Genomic DNA, 13,358 nt, shown 5'->3' on the forward strand with positions numbered 1-13,358 from the left:
TAAAATTTTTTTTTTTTTTTTAACTCTCTGCCTATCTAAAAAGCCATGGGTTCACCCTGATGTCTCCAGTTCTATTCCAACAACTGTATGGTTCATTCTAGCCTTTCCCCTTTCCAATTCGGTATGTAATTCCTTTCTCTGAAAGTGAGAAAACTAGTTTCTGTTATCCGCAGTGTATTTACATATTATTTGGCCAAACCTGAAACACACAGAAAGTAGTTTCAGTATTGCTAAACGATATGTCTCTGAAAACAAGCCTATTAACTAGAATTTAATACTTGTTTATAGTTCATTTTTTGTTTAACCTGACAGTATATAGTCAAAATGCTGTGTTCACACATGACTTGGTTAGTTTTTTCCACTTAATGTAGTTCTGCTATTTATTTGAAATATAATTAGATTCGTTTTTTTTCCTGTTTGTATTCCATTTTGTTTTTTTCTTCATTTTTGTTATTTCTTTAGTCTGGAAAACATTAAACATAATTAACTTTAATCTTCCCTTTTTATTAGCTTCAGCATTCATAACCACTTACGCTATAGTTAAATCTTTTTTCTTAACATTCTTCAAATCAAATAACAAGCCAAAATTCAGGAATTTAGTTAGGGAGAAGGTCTTAGGTGAAAGATCTGTTTCTAATAGTGCAGATTCAATTCATAAGGGAAAGGAAGTGTGCAAAACTTTCATTCTCTTGTGAATGGAATCTCCATTTACAGGGGGCAGTAGTCTATTTCTGTAGAGGACCAGATAGTAAGTATTTTTATTAGGTTTTGTTAGCCACTTAAGGTCTCTATTCACGAATATTCTTTTTGGTCTTTCACAGTTCTTTTAAAATATAAAAAGTGTCTTTGGCTTGAGAACCTACGAAAATAGGCCATGGGCCATTTTTTGCTGGCTCCTGTTGCAAACTTTGAAACCTGAGAACTTGATTAATAACATGCTGCTTATAAGTCAGAATTATAATTGAGCAAGAAAATATATTCCTTATAGGCTCTATAATAAGCTTACTTGAATGTCAAAAACAGAATTTAAAAAGCTGCCTTAGTGAAAATAATTTATTCAAAATTTTGAGCACTTACAACCAAGTACAGACACTCTCCTAGGTTCTAGAGATTTAACAGTGTACAAAACAGATTCCAAAAGAAAACACAACCCCACCCAAAAACAACCCCTGCGCTCATGGAGTTTACATTCAGGTTTTGTGTATGGATGTGTACTGGAAATTCATATTGTTTTTCCTCATTTAGTGACATTTTATCTATTAAAAATTGTTCTCATATTAATTGCAAAGCAAACATTTTCTTGAAAACTTGATAAAAAATGCAGCAAAGGGGCAAATTTTAAAAAGTTTGACTCTGCTTTCACCTCTTTTTTGTGAAGTGTGATTTTTAATTTGAAAGTGATTCTTAATCATCATGCTTTCAGTGTATAGCTACATTAACTCACTAGAAAATGACAACTTCATTAATTGGGACAGAAAACCTAGACTTAATTTAGTGGTAAATACATGTATTTTATAGATTCTTCAAAAAATGTTATTCAAATACATAATAGTGATTCAGCTAGTCTTTTTTAAAGCTTTAATGAGTAATATAATGGGAATGATTCTTAGGTAATCTCCAAAGTTGAGGACCATGGTGAAAGCAGTTGCTTATGTAGTTATCCTGAAATAGGGGAAATGTTGGGGTACCTGGGTGGCTCAGTTGGTTGTGTCTGCCTTCAGGTCAGGTCATGATCCCAGGGTTCTGGGATCGAGTCCCACGTCAGGCTCCCTGTTCAGTGGGGAGTCTGCTTTTCCCTCTCCCTTGCCTGCAGCTCCCCCTACTTGTGCGCACGCGCTCTCTCTCTGTCAAATAAACAAATAAAATTAAAAAAAAAATAAGGAAAAAGTCTCTTGATTGGGCTACTGCTTATTCATCTAATAAAAGCTCCAGAACTGTGTGCAGGTTATCTATTTTGATTTTTATTCAGTATTGTTCTTGGCTAAATACTGAATAAAAATAATCAGAATGAGTTTTTATCATGTTACACGTTTGTTGCAGAAAGGACTTCTGTCTTTGAGTAGTTTTTCTACAAGCTTTTAATAAACCAGTAAGTGCCTTTTTAAAAAAAGTTTATCGAGATACGACTGCTTTTGTAAGTATTCACATCTTTGAATTTTTTTACACCAAGAAATGTGGTTTTTATTTATACAGCAGTTCCTCTTACTGAGCAGAATTTTTCAAATTCTTGTCTCTATTCTGTCAGAGAACTCAGAACTTTTTTTTAGAGGCCTGTCTCTGCTTTGGTGACAAGAACAAGGCTTGTAACCAACGTAACTGAAGGGTATTGAAATTTTAAAGGAGTTGGCCAGAGGCTAGCATATCATTCCTTGTACAAAATTCCCCAGTCAGTACTTTGATTCATTTGCAAAATCGGAGGATTAAGATGTCTTAGGCCTCTTAGAGCTGTAATAGTTAATGATTCCAAATAATTCTGTGGGGGGGGGGCTTCCTTTATTTTGCTAGTCCTTCAAAATTATTAGATAACTTATTTATTCCGTTTTAATTACAATTTTCAAATTGCTAGAATGTAATGATATACATGAAGGTTTTCATGTAATAGCAACTAGCGTTTGAAAAGAATGCTGCTGGGAAGTAGTTGCTGGTTGTTTGAGCTATATTTTTCATGCGTATTTGCCATCTATCAGGCATTATATTCTGCAGAGTGGTTACCAGCGTTAATTAGATACCCGTGTTCATTTTCTCAGCTCATCGTCTAATAGGGATGGGAATGGGAACATTTTACCACAAAGAGTTTGAAGGTAGGGTAATGAATAGTATGATACAAGAAGTAGTGATATAGCCTGTGTATACTGTGTGTAAGCTCTTCATATATATCATGATGTACACAGAATGAGGAAGGAGGTGTTACATGAGGCAGAGGGTAAATATCATTTTCAAGGAAATGGTAACTTTGGGAAGGGGATGGGGTTGAGAGGAATGATGGAGAATTGGCCATCATTTTTTGATAAAGAGCCTTTGTACACTATGTGTAAGACCTCATTTTTAGTCAAAAGGGAATGGAGATTCTGATGGGTTTTAAAATTTTAGAAAAATAAGTAGTATCTTTGGAGCAGGGCAGGGCAATGGGGGGATGAGATTAGGGGATGGGAGAATAAATTAGCATAGAGAAGATGAGGGGCTCAACTAGAGTAATAATAGGAAGAAGAAGAAGGGATGAATGCAAGAGAAATTTAGTAGTAATAGGGAGCTGGATATGAGGTTGAGGGTGGTGCCAGTGCTTTGGTTAAGTGACGAGGTAAATAAGATGGTATAATATTAATTACTAAGGTGGGCAAATCTGGAGGAGCTAAAAACTTGAGAAAGATAATTTGGTGGGTTGGGTTTGAGTGGGATCATTTTTAATAACCTGGAATAAAAGAAAGATCGTTAGTATGGAAGAACTGAAGTACCTGTATCTCAACCACCCAAAGATACTTACTTTTACTATTTTGCCGAATACAGTAGTAATTTTGTACATCTTGAAGATTTGGTGTCTATGGAACATGAAGGGTGGGAGATACCCAGCCGGATATATAGGCATCTAAGGAGAATAGATAAAAGATGAAGATTTGGGATAGGGTGTAGTTGTCTAGGGAGATGATACAGAGAAAGAAGAGAAGCAGGCGTAGGGGAAAATCTTATAGAATCTTTATGTTCTTCAGGTTTTTTTGTTTATTTTTTTAAGTTAAGGTTTTGATGCTTTCCATTATATCGTATTTGTGAATATGAGGACATTTAAAAGTAACTCTGCATAGAATGTTCTTGGTTTTAAATTCTGCTTGTACAAATGCTGTTCTTCTATGCAATTAAAATTTAAGTTGTAAATGGAATGATTTATGAATAAAATTAAAGATTTAAATTTTGTTTGAGATTTTAGTAGAATTTAACATTAAGCCTACTCATATCATTCAACATTTTATTAGCTCCTCCTAGTCACATAATTTTTTACCTTAATTTTGTCTATAATAAACAAGTTATTGTAAACATGGAATTGTGAATGTAATTGTGACTGTAAAGACTATATCATTTAAAAATAGAACCTGCATTTATTTGAGAAATTTCAGCTAATGTGGTTTATGGGGATTTGTTATGGAGAGGATTTACAAATGAATTTTTCTTTATTTTCATTTTGGCCAATTCATTATTAATAGTACTTCTAAAGTTAAAAGTATGTAAAATTCATATCATTTAATTTTAATGTTTTACAGAAGACAGAGGGAAGAACTGAAATGAAAGGAAGTTGGATTGTTTAGGTCCCAGGGAAAATTTAAACTGAAGAGTTATTTATTTGTGTGTGTGTGTGTGTGTGTGTGTGTGTGTGTGTGTGTGTGTGTGTATGTGTGTATATGTTTGGTTATACTTACAGATTTTGTTTTCTTGCTTGGAGAATCATTTCTGTTCTCTTTAACTTTAGAATAGGGTAGCTAAGGACCATTACAGTCATGTTACACATTTGTAGCTATAGGCATAACTAAAGTGTGTGATTCTATGATTGGGTTTCTTGGTTACTTCCATACTTAAACTCGATTTCCAGAAATTACAAATTTTAGACCTGCAAGACCTGTGATAGTATATCATTTAACAGACTAATTTTATGGATGAGGAATTAAGACTGAGAGATGATGAAACTTGTTTAGTATCAGAGGCACATAGCAAACAAATTAAAAGAAATGTCTGCTCTTTGTGTCTCAGTTTAATGTCGTTTTAATGTTTTCAGTATGTTTTTAGTGTGATGTTGGTAGTATTTGTGTGTTGGAGGTAGAGGAGGAGTGGGAATAGGTGATTCTTAGTTGATTATCATTTCATGCTACACTTGGGTTAGGATAAGGAATAGACTACTATACTCCTGCTCTCCTGCCCACAAAATAAGGTACCATGGGAAAATGTGCATGCCTTGGCAAAGAAGTATTGTGTAGTAACACTCCCGCCACCCCTTAGCTGGCAGTTTTCTAGCAATTCCTCAGAATTTCTAGCCCTGTGCAGAAAAGTGAAAAAAGCCAGTAAGTACAAAGCTCACATATCCTGTACCTTCTTTGTGGGAGAGGATTGCCGTTACTCTATTAGCCTGTATCTTTAGCATGTTTCTAATTTCCACATTTTAGTAATAGTGGCTACTTTGTAACTACTTCCTTTAGATTGTCCCAGACTGCTGTTTACAAGGCTCCTGGTTCAGGTATTTTAAAGCATGGAAAATCTGCAAAGTCAAAACGATTGCTGTCAAAATAAGATGTGAAAGATTATAGGTGACAAGGAGATAGTTGTTTTATCGTTTATAAAATGGGATTACACAAGGTAAACTTCAGGCTGTCTTAAATATTAATCTTAATGAGCAAGTTTCTAATGAATTTTTTTTTAAAGATTTTATTTGAGAGCATGAGAAGGGGGAGGGGCAGAGGGAGAGGGAGAAGCAGACTCCCCGTGGAGCAGGGAGCCCAACTCCGGGCTTGATCCCAGGACCCTGGGATCATGACCTGACCTGAAGGCAGACTCTTAACTAATTGAGCCACCCAAGCACCCCAAGAAAGGTAGTTTAAAAGAAAAAAAGCTGCAGCTGAGAACATTTAGTGTCAACGTGGATATTTCGGTCCCCCTGGAAAAGTATATTCATATTACATACTTTAATAATAGATAAAAATTACAGAGATGATGAGTTATAAAGAAAGTACTAGATATATTCCCCATATTTTCTAAGCTGGAGAAATTGTTGAACAAAACTTTTGAACGCATGGTAACAAAATACCATGATATATTTGAAAGATTTTGGACCACTATCATTACCAGTCAACATTTATAAGAATTTCAGTGTTTTACTGAATCCAGGAAGAAAATCAGTTTTAAACAGTTACTAGGAGTATAATTTTGCACTGGAATGTGTATTTATTTTTCATAAATACATATACTTATTTACAATACTTACATATGTACGCATAGGTGGGTGTAGAAAATTCTGGAAGGCAGCCTCCCAGTCTAACAGTGGTCATTTCTTAAGAGAGCAGTAGGTGGATAGTATGCAGTGAATGAGAGCTTTCAATATTTGGAATTTTTCACAACATTTATTACCATGTTACTTTTGTAGTAATTTCCCTCAGATTGAAAATACTACATTTCTTAGCTTCGGGAGAAAGATGGATTTAGTCTATTTTAATTAAATTCTTTAGAGAAAGTGAGCTTCCTTGTTAAAGTTTGGAAGGCTCTTAAACCTTATTGAGGATTGCTTAAAATTCATTTTTGAAAGAATTTGTTTAGCTGTTATTTGGTCAGTGGATGTATAAGCTTCATACTGTTTTGTCTTTTGAGTAAAGTCTTCTTGGTTATTGTTTAGGTTGATGCTATTAAATGGTTTGTCTCCACAGTCATCTACCATCTTACTCAGTGGCTCAGTTGTATATGTTTAGTTGGTTGCTAGCTGGTGGGCTTTTTTGTTTTGTTTTTGGAAATAGTGTCTGGGTAGGCAGAAGGACTGGGTTTGAGACATGGTTCTGTAGTGTATTATCAATTTGAATTTAGGTCACTTACCCTAAGTTTATACATCTATAAAATGAGTACAATAAATTTTAATCTCATTGGGCCCTTCTGAAGGTAAAAGTGATATAGCATTTATGATAGTACTTAATAATTGACAAAGTAGATGAAAGTAATATTTTTTTCTTTCTCCTTTATCATGCCACTCTTTCTCTCTTTTTTTAGTCTCTATTTGTTGCTCTTATTTCTGGAATGATTTTACTCTGAGGTGTAGTAGGCATTTGTTCTACTTTCTCTCTCTGATACTTAGTCTTCAGTGTTCCTTATCTCTTCAGCTGTCTCTTAAGGAATGATGTGTATTTTTGCTTTTCTCTTCTGGGACTCAGTCTCGTAAGTTTTTAGGTATTTTGTGTCCATATGCACATGAAATTGTATTGTTACCACCTGAATCTAAACTTACCGTTCTTCCACGAACTTCTTTTAGACTTCTCTTTTTTTTTTCTCATTTTATATAAAAGGATATTTTAATTCTTGTCCTCAGGAACTATAAAGACTGTACATGATTTGGAAATGAGACTGTGCCCAGTAATGGCCAAAGAAGAATCATCCACTCTGTCTTGTCTTTGGTGTGGTCACTCAGAAATATAATTATCAGCTATGATTCTTGTTGCTTGTTGCCTCACATTATTTTTTATCTGTGTATTCACCATAGTCTACTTTCCTTTCCATAGAAATTCAGGGCCCCTTTTTCACTTACTGATATGCCACATCTCTGAGGCCTGGTCAGAGTACTGATATTCTGTGCCATGTTGTCTTTCGACTGACATCACCCATTTGGTACATTTTCACTTTCATTCATTGCTAGAGAAAATACTGTGACAGGGTTTTCCCCTTCCCCGTATCTCATGATGGGGGTCCTGACCCACTCACACGATTCAGAGACCTCTCAACAGCCAAGCTCCGAGCTGTTTCAGACTCACGTCTTACAAACTGACGAAATCCCTGTAATTCAGGTCTTCGAAACATTCCTTTTGTTTGCTTTTTCTCTGGTCTAGTCTTTGGTCTTCCCTGTATGCTCTAGCCTGAACCTAGACTTCCTGTTTATGTCAGCAGTAAAATCATATTCCCAGACACTCAGACTTGAAAACTTTGAATTTTCCTAGGTGCCTCTTTCATTTACATCTTTTCGGTCATGAAATCCAGTGAGTTTTTTTTAATGTGTTTTGCATCCTTCCCTTCCTTTTTATTTTCAGTATTAAATAATAAAAATAAAGTATTGATACTTTAGTCCAGGTCCTCATCACTTCTCCCTTGGTTTGTTATAGTTAGTTTTGAATTGGCTTTTAATTTACTATTCTCTGTTCTCTACAGTAGAACTGAGTTCTTTTAGATTACTAAATTAATTTTTACTCAGGCTCTTCAAACAACTGTTTTGCTTGAATCATTTTATACTTTTTAAGAACATTTCAGATTACCTTTACCTTCAGCTGTGCAGATTTCTTAGTTACGGATTTAAGCCTTTTAATACAAGACTATTTTAGAAATAAAGAAGTTATTTATATTTATAAGTAAATATAAAAGTGTGCTTATCATATACATTGTGTATATACAACAGTATGAATGGGAACGTTTACCAAATACGTGAAGCTCTGCATTATATATTCTCATCTATCTGTCTTGTTTTTTTGATACTCAGTGATTCTCCAGTAGGAAAGCACAGCATTCTGTTGAGATTCTAATTCTGTTTCCATTAGGAAATAGTCCTCTTCTCTAGTCCGTCCTCAAAAATTGCTAGTTTTGTAAAGAGATTTATTGACAAGTGTGTTACGAATGTAAATAGTGTGGAAGCGAAATCACGGCTGTAACAGGAATGCTCTCTTTTTCCAGTCAGCCCATTTCACTTCCATTTTTTTTTTAATTAAACCTTTTCTCTATTAGCAACTGGATGTATGTTTCATTTGTTTGAATGTAGCATTTTTTATTCTGGCACTACATTATGCCTTGTGTTTTTGTTTTCATGAGGCAAAATCTTCAGGTTCTTCTGGATCCCCCAAATTTTAAGTACCACTTTAGTATATTATTCCTCTGTTAAATGCAAAGGAGAATATGAGAGAAGAGAAACAAATACACACCTCAAATTAGTGTCTCTGCAGAATTACCTGTGATTACAGTTTAGAGACCTTTGGATCATTAGTGAATTGTCAAAGCTAACAATGATAAATCTTAGAATGCTAAGAATCTGCTGTATTATAGTAATGGTAGGTCACTACCCTCCCATTCTACATCAGTAGATTGTTAGATATCTGAAGTGAAGTTCTTCAAGATTTTTGTTTGTTTTCTGAAGGGCTTAATATTGTGCATATCTGCTGTAGGTGGTCAGTGAATGTTGGTTTGATTAGATTTAATGATTGTTTAGCTTTGACCTATTAATAGGTTGAATTTGGCTTTGGATTTTTCTCAGTTCCTTGTTTTCAGTTGATTATACCTTGATAATAAGACTTTATTGATCTGAGTAAGAATATTATTAGTGCTTATGATTAACCCTAAGAGTTAAAGGAAATTTGAAAATTGTATACAAGAATGATTATTATACAATATTATAAATGATATTGGGGATTATTTCAGAGTGAAGCATTCTGCTACTTTGAAATAGTTCCTTATTTTCATGAATATTGGCATAGAATTATAGGTACAGGGGCTCCTGGGTGGCACAGCGGTTAGGCGTCTGCCTTCGGCTCAGGGCGTGATCCCGGCGTTATGGGATCGAGCCCCACATCGGGCTCCTACGCTGTGAGCCTGCTTCTTCCTCTCCCACTCCCCCTGCTTTTGTTCCCTCTCTCGCTGGCTGTCTCTATCTCTATAAATAAATAAAATCTTTAAAAAAAGAAAGAATTATAGGTACAAGGCTGTAAAGATTATTACAAGTAAAGTTCAAGGGGGAAAAATAAAAGAAATGTATATCATTATCCGTGGCTTTCATATTCCACTTCTTTGAGGAAAAAAGTCTGAATTCATCATTCATCATTCGATGAATTCAGATATGAAGAAGTCTGAGAAATTTATTTTGGCAGCTTGTATTTGGTTACCTGATTACTTTTAGAACCCAGTAACCTACTTTATCAAAGTTTGAATCAGCATTTATTTGAATACCTAATATGTGCAAGGAACTGGTTTGGGCATTGTGGAGGACATGAAGAAAAGGATACTGATATTGGTACCTGTTTACTGAGGGTTTACAATATATGAGGTCAGTATTTTCCAAAGTGGGTGGCTGAATGGAGAAATGGATAGCTAGGTAGGTAGGTAGATAGAGAAATAAACTACACAGAAAACAAATTATGACCAAATAATTTTGCCTTGTGATAAGATTGCTATGAAGGTAATAAGCAGGATGTATAACAGTTGCAGGAGGATGTATACATCACTAATGGCGGGATGTGATTTCAAATGTGAAAGTTAATTCCCTTTTCCCATTTTTCTGATTACAGCTAGGAAAAAAAATCTGTTTTGTACCACTATGTCTTGTGTATTTCTAGATATTTGCTAATGGTCTTAAAAAAAAAATGAACAGAGATTGCACTTTAGACCCAGCCTTTGGCAAGAATTATCCAGAGATAATTTAATCATGTCTTATTATTTTTCTTATAATTTATTTTAGTATTATTTTCTATTTATGACTGTGGGCTAGAGCAGTGCCTCAGAAAAACCTCTTACAACCCACAGTAAGAAATATAATTTGTGGGTGGGGGGCGCCTGGGTGGCTCAGTTGTCGGACATCTGCCTTCGGCTCGGGGCATGAACCTGGAGTTCTGGGATTGAGCCCCACATCAGGCTCCTCCACTGGGAGCCTGCTTCTTCCTCTCCCACTCCCCCTGCCTGTGTTCCCTCTCTCGCTGTCTGTCTCTCTCTCTAAAGGATAAATAAAATCTTAAAAAAAAAAAAAAGAAATATAATTTGTGGGGACACCTGGGTGGCTCAGTTGGTTAAGTGTCTGCCTTCAGCTCTGGTCATGATCCCAGTGAGTCCCATATTGGGGGGGGGGGGGTCCTTGCACAGCGGGGAGCCTGCTTCTCCCTCTGCCTGCTGCTCCCCCTGCTTGTGTTCTCTCTCTCTTACAAATAAATAAATAAAATCTTTAAAAAATATATAATTTGTATCATGATCTATAGTTACCTATGTAAATATAACAGGAACAAAAGTTTCACCCAAGATTAGTCAGTGTGTGCTTTGGTATTTTCTATTTTGTTCTGTTTTAATTGGGCTAGGATTACCTTGAAAAAGTTTTCATAGTTGATTAATTAGATTATGGTTTGAAAAAAAAAAGTAAAAGAAAAAAATTGCATGAAAGACAGAAATGTGGGGAGAACTTTTTTTTAATTGTAAGAAAATTATCTATGGCTAATAAATTACATTAAGTTGTTATAGCAGATATTTTTCTGAACATTTTTCTTGGTCTTATTTTTACATTTAATTCTTATTTAAAAAGTTGTAATTGCAAATATTTTATATTTGTCATGTAACATATTAGAGATTTCCATAGTCTACATTAATAATGTGTATATCTGATTAACTTTTTCTTAGTATATCTTACTAAATCTCTCTTTTTGGGCATTTTTTAAACTGTTATTTGAAATGTTGATGTGAAAATTCCATGATTATCGCCTTTTGCTTCTTAAAATATATAAAGGTCACTCATAATAATTTTATAGCTCTTATATTGAGTACCATACTACTTTTTCCTTCCAGATATTGTATTTTTCAGTTCTAAAATTTCTAGTTGGTTCTTTTTTTTGTAGTTTTCCTTTCTCTGATGAAAACTTCTATTTTTTGCATTAATTGCAAGAATTTGCTTCTTTATCTTATTGAGAATCATTATGATTTCTTTAGAAGTTTGTGATAATTTCAATATCAGCATCATCTTGGGATTGGCATCTGTTGATTCTCCTTTCACTTGAGCATTGTGGACAGATCTTCCTGGTTAGGGTGTGTGTGTGTGTGTGTGTGTGTGTGTGTGTGTGTGTGTGTGTTGGTATGTTAAGTTTGACTTATATACTGGACATTTTCAGTATTAAATTGTAGGACTTCATTAAAATCCTCTTAAGAATGTTGATTTGTTTTATTTAGCAGACATTCATCTTGGTTAGTTTCAGGATGCAAGTTCTGTCTTGCCTTTTTGTGGTGGTTCCAGTGTCAGTTCAATTTTTAAAAGCTTTTGTTTTGCTGTTTTAGGTGTACTCAGCACATGTGCCAACCAGGAATTAGTGGTTTACATAAATTTTAGTTCTCAAAGCCTTTGCCGGATTTCTTTGGGTCTGTTTCACGCAGGCACAATTCAAGAATGAGCCGAATACTTAAGTTAGTTCTTACACAGAATTGGGAAATCCTCTTCTCAGCTCTCTGTGGGATTCCCATACTTTTCCTAGATCCCATGCCATCCTTTTCTCTGTTCCCCTGGCCAAAAAGCCAGGTTTCTCTTCATTTTTAACCTTTAGAGTTGAAGTGGTGAGGAAAAAATGGGGATTCCTCACCATACTTTTTGGCTAACAGGAGCCCCTTTTCCTAGTTCTTCTGTCCGGAAATCGCTATTCTTTGGGGTTTTTTAGGTGCTGGCAGTGGTGGTTGCCCTCCAACCGTAGGCAGTGGGAGAGGAGGAAGAAAAGGAGCTTCCTCCTGATGCCCACCTCAATAGCATGGAGGAGTCCTTTTACTTAGTCTTCTGGCTAAGCAAAAGGGGTTTCCTCTAATGTTTTTGCTTCTAGCACTGGCTGCACGGTTTGATTCTGCACTCTTTAGAATCAAAACCTAGAGATAATAGAGAAGCACAAAACACTATGAAATTTACCTCAGCCACCTACACACAGCGCCCCCGCCCCCCATCACTGGTTGCTATTCGACTTGTTTCCCGTCGGCTTCTGTTTTACTTTTCACAATCTGCAGGTAGTTGCATTTTGTGTTTAGTCTGGGATTTTTAGTTGTAATCAGTGGGAGAGAGAGAGGCTGTAGTGGGCCTACTCCATCTTGGCTCACTGTAACTCCTGTATACTATTTTAAGGATATTTTTTATCCACTTTATTCCAAGAATTTGGAAAGGATACATAAATTTTTGTATTGAATTAAAGACCATGCAAATAAGTTTTTGTGGCCTAAATTTAGTTCTTTAGTAGTTTTTGAGGGAAAGTTGATCATAGTTTTTCTTTGTTACTAACAGTTTTAAACTATAAGTTAGATTTCTAAAGTAAATGGCTTCCTTTTTATAACAGTTTTCAAGAGTGTTATATTAACGTTAGACAACTGTCATGGTTGAGAAATAAGAGTGTTTTGCTTAGTAATGCAGAAGTTTAGTTATTTATGTGAAAATACTTTAGCCCATAGGGAAGAATAGCTAATGAAGCATATAAATATTTATATTTGCCATAACAATGTTGTTAGCACTTTCATATATCAAATTCTGGCTTTCTTTTCTTTTTCTTTTTTTTTTAAACTAGAGGATCCTACCCCACCTGCCCCACCAAAAGTTTAGTATATAGGTTTGATCTTACTAGACAGATGTTTGCATACTTCAGATTTATAATTTTAAGAAAATAGGCATCATTTCCCTGGTAATATCTATACTTTTTTTTTTTTTAAGATTTTATTTAATAATTTGAGAGAGAGCGCACAAGCGGGGGTTGGGGAGAGAGGGAGAAGAAGACTCCTTCCTGAGCAGAGAGCCCAACTTGGGGCTGGATCCCAGGACCCTGAGATCAGAGCTGAGCTGGAGGCAAATACTTAATAACTAAGCCACCCAGGTGCCCAACTTTTTTTTTTTTTTTTTTTTAAGGGGTTCTGGATTTGAGATCCGGAGAAAGATGTAC

At 35.2% G+C, this 13,358-nt stretch overlaps 1 protein-coding gene and 1 pseudogene across 12 annotated transcripts in view; one reads left to right on the plus strand and one right to left on the minus strand.

Moving 5' to 3' along the window:
* The window catches only part of SCAF8 (SR-related CTD associated factor 8), a 219,365-nt gene that overhangs the window by 9,894 nt on the left and 196,113 nt on the right, over positions 1-13,358 (plus strand). The window lies entirely within an intron of this gene.
* On the minus strand, positions 7,049-7,530 carry LOC123797403 (single-stranded DNA-binding protein, mitochondrial pseudogene; annotated as a pseudogene).

The sequence above is a fragment of the Ursus americanus genome, chromosome 11 (assembly GCF_024610735.1).
Source record: "Ursus americanus isolate L20-20 chromosome 11, mUrsAme1.1.p, whole genome shotgun sequence".
Classification (NCBI taxonomy): Eukaryota; Metazoa; Chordata; class Mammalia; order Carnivora; family Ursidae; genus Ursus; species Ursus americanus.